The 4193-nt window shown below is 39.0% G+C and overlaps 1 long non-coding RNA gene across 1 annotated transcript; it reads right to left on the bottom strand.

Moving 5' to 3' along the window:
* Positions 1 to 1330: 1330 nt before the first annotated feature.
* On the bottom strand, positions 1331 to 3357 carry LOC309839517. The gene is made up of 3 exons (XR_014298517.1): positions 3259 to 3357; positions 1956 to 2057; positions 1331 to 1431 (listed from the first exon to the last, which is right to left on the bottom strand). It is a non-coding gene; the product is annotated as an uncharacterized lncRNA (long non-coding RNA).
* Positions 3358 to 4193: the final 836 nt, after the last annotated feature.

Raw genomic sequence — 4193 nt, 5'->3', positions numbered from 1 at the left:
TCCACAGTTAGTACAAAGATGCAACTAGCACCTGAACTTCACGTGGACATAAATCATAATTGAGCTCATTTCCGAAGTAACTCACCATCTTCCCCATGATTCCAGTCCCAACTGTTTCTGTAGCAACATCACGGATATATAGCCACTGATCCTTTCTGGCAAATATCAGGAGCATCATCCCAATGAGGCGGACCAGTTGAACCTATGAGTCGCAGGGAATTAGAAGAGGTTCACGTTAATACCACTCTTTGCCACATATCGAATTCCCACAACTAATTTTCCACCAAGAAGATATAACCATGCCCTAATCTGAATCCAAATCCTCTAATTTCCCAGTGGGCCTCATAAAGAGAAAACAAAACTTCTCTGGGAAAGCTTTAATCTGGCTCTGACCAGTAGGAGTTAAAAGTCTTTGGAGACAACGAGTACACTCAGCTCTAGATTCATTATTTTAATCACTTTTTAGCCTACCGTGAGTAGGCAGCATTAAAAATTCGAATAATAATGACAAAGCCTCTATCCCAGCTTGTTCCTTTTGCCTCTTCTTCCTAGTTTCTGATTTACAATTTCCTAAGAAATTAAAATGTATAAAATAACACTCCTTTTTACTTTTAAGTCTGTGAACTAGAAATATGTCTGAAATGTGTATTAGTCTATACGAGAGGAATAACATCTTCAGGAGTCTTATCACCTATATCAGCTGCTAGAAGATGCAGATGAAAATTACTTAGACAAATGACTCCTTTTAAAGGGCTTGGTATGGTAGCCTCATAATTAAAATAACTCTTCTGGTAGCCTCTACCACGTGCCTTCTAGAGACCAACAAATTGGGCCACCTTGCTAAAGTCAACTCTATTCTTGACTTACAACCAAGTTTCGAGCTCACTGAAATTCCACAACACTCCTGTTCTTGCTCCAATTCCAAAGCTTGCCCTATGCACCCACATGCTTCAAACTGCTTTTCTGTAAAGCATCCAGTTCTGACCATGTCAGCAAACAATTTCAATCTTAAACTCTCATTGCAAAAATCACTTATCTTATGTGTCATCATTTGAATTAATTACTGCTATGAGGACAATAAAATTCTTCTTTTCTCCTAAAAACTACCTAAGCAATGAAACTATAAGATCGGGAAACTTAGGGAATTCTTTTTCTAGGAAATAGGAATAAAAAGGATTAGTCTGCCCTATTCCAGTATTACACATGGGGAAGAATTCAATTAAACCACTCTTTTGGAACAAGCTATAGATAACAGAGTAACTTCTAGTGAGTTCTACTTAGTTGTATACTAAAAAAGATAATTCAGTGCGGCTTACTTTCTTATACTTGGCTTTGGAATGCAAACCCCTCTCCACAGCCAAGGACCACTCTTGTTCCTTCACAGATTCAAAGTAGAAAAAGGCTTCTGTGCTCAAGTCCAGCTCTTGGAATCTGAGAAAACAAGAGGATGTCGGATCTACACACATCCCATAATTATCTCTGACTACCTCCTGTCCCATTTTCTGAGACATTAGATGAAACAATGCGGAAAAGATAAATTTTAGAGAACTGCTCTATTGACTCAGGTGATCAGTAAGGACAAGTAGTTTTCTTTTCAAAAGACTCCGCGCCACAGGTATATGCACAGGCTATGCAAAACACAAACAAAAAAACCTCCATAAGGGATAACAGTAGAGCTTTGCTTATATATCCTAGAAATAGTCACTGTTAGAATTAACCTCAAATCTCAGTTTCTATGAAGTATATAGTTTTCTATGGGTTTTGAGAGGATTAGATGCTTCCTTACATCAATTCAGGTATCTGTTCCTTTATGATCTCACAAATTTGACCCACAAGTTAACTCTCACATATAGTCTACAGTAGGTTTTTACAAATGGTGGGGGGGAAAAAAGCAAAATGTCACATAAACTAACACCAAACATACAGCCAAAATGAACTTCCAGACGCCATTTTACCCAATGCAGTAGATATCGGGAGGATTCGGATCACAGTTCAGCCAAGGTTCTAGCCCACTGTCTGGAGACTGGCCATTCACGTTCCATGTTCCAACAAAGAACCTAATACATGATTCCAAAACATAATTTAAAAACAAAGGTCAAGTGTGGATGGTCACAATAAGCAACATAATTTCTCAAACTGTTTTGCCACACACACACACAAAACCCTCTTGCCTGTAGAAGACAAAGGCAGTGGGCTTATTCTCTCCAAAGTTTACATCAGGTAAACCTACAGAAAGGAACCAAGTCTCTATTTAAAAAACACAAGTTTAATTGCTCTACCACATTTCCTTCCTATTACATTCCATCCAAACTCATATCTGAAGGGAGAGCTTGTGGATGGGAAAGAGGTATCTTCATGCTATAAGGATGTCTAACATGGATAACTGTTCCATAAGGAGTTGTAGTTAAATCCAAAAACTCACTTCCCGAAGGATTACAAGGACATCTGTGTAGGAAATTCTGTTGAGACAGATATAGTATTAAGGGGGAAAGCAGAAGGGAAAACTCATGACTGTCTTAACTGTTTACATACAAATATAAGCATCACGGGAAATCTGAAGATCTGGAGGTTTCAGCATAGGGATATAGTCATGACTGAATCAGAATAAATGAGGCATAATGGGATAGCAGATGGGACTGGAATCTTGGACTAAAAGGGTACATGCTGTTCGAAAATAACAAAGGAAAGCGTTGCTGCTTTGAACATCGGGATACACGACACACACCACACGTAGTGAGTCCAGAAAAGAGGATATCACCAAGATGAAATGAAAAATATAATAGAGGAAAGAATCGAAGATAGACCTCCCAATCAAGATGCTTGGGTGAAACTTCCTTCAGTTAACTTCCCAAAGTAGGTAAATTAAAGTCTAGTGGTAATGGCGGACTTAATTTTCCAATATTGGCAAGAAGAAATTCAGCAGGTCAGATAGATAAACACACTTGCTTATGGAATGTACTAGGAGACAATTCTCTAGTACTTGTGAGCTTGACTTGGTTCTCTAAGAGTGGATAGAAAGGTTAGTAGAGGTGGTATCATTAGTAATTAGAAAATCCAAGGGAAATTGTAGCACTGGCATTATTTTGGATATGTATGTTATTGACCAGCATAAAGACAGGGGCTTGAATCAGCTCACCATTCTCTTCTTTATGCTTTTATTCTGAATTAAGCTAATTAAACTAATACCTTAAATACCCAAAGACCATTTTTTCCTATATGTACTAACGTTTAGCCTCAGTAAGTAGAAGAGAGACTAACCTGAAAGTCTGAATGTTGACATATTCTTTCTCTCGCTTTGCCAGGATGTGTTTGATGAGACCCTCCCGCTGCCCAGACTGGGTGTTTGGTACAAAGAGCTTCCGCATGGCATTGGTCACTTTGGGCTGTTCCTTGTTAGAAGCTTCCTTTTCACATGGAAGCCTAGCAAATAAATGAGGAATTCAAAAGTGAAATTGCCTTAAACAATTCCCATGTGTGTCTCACACGTGGGAAATCTGTTTCAACATAGGACTTACATTCTATTCACTGAAGATGGTGGGGGTGGCGGTTCCCGATGAACCCCTGTAGGCTGATTCTGCAAATTTATTCTCTTGTCCAAATTCAAAGATGAAAAATTATCCTCAAATCCAAGAAGCCCTGAAGGACACAGAACCCAGAGTGGAAGGGGGGAAAAGATAACATCCAACTTATCCAGGATTGATAGGACTTTGCTTTGATCAGCGGTTTTGGTTTGATCACTATTTGCTCAGTGGCATTACCAAACAGAAAGGTATAAGAGTAGTGATAACGTAGACTGGGGGAAGAAGCACATCTGTCCCTGAAGCACTGACATATTAACTAGAATGACAGTAAGTTACGTTAACTTGGAACGTGAATAATAAGAGATAGTCTTTATAGAAGACTTTTAGCACAATGCCTGGTTGATAGTAAGGAGCTATATCATTATCTCACTTAATTGTCACAAAGACCTCATGAGGTAGGTGCTATTAAAAATCTTCCTATGTTACAGAAAAAGAAACAGAAGCTCAGAGTTGTCAAAGTAATTGGACCAAGGTCATATAACTAGTAAGTCAGAGAACGGGGATTCAAACCCAGGTACTCTGGCTCCAGAGCCTGCACTTTTTACCCCTCTGCTAAGCTGGCACTGAAAGAGCTAATGTGCCACAGAAAGGATCAGGAGTGAACGTGAGTCA

The sequence above is a fragment of the Grampus griseus genome (assembly GCF_964374135.1).
Source record: "Grampus griseus genome assembly, chromosome: X".
Lineage (NCBI taxonomy): Eukaryota > Metazoa > Chordata > Mammalia > Artiodactyla > Delphinidae > Grampus > Grampus griseus.
Note: the sequence above shows the minus strand (reverse complement) of the source record. Positions and strands in the feature narration are given on the sequence as shown.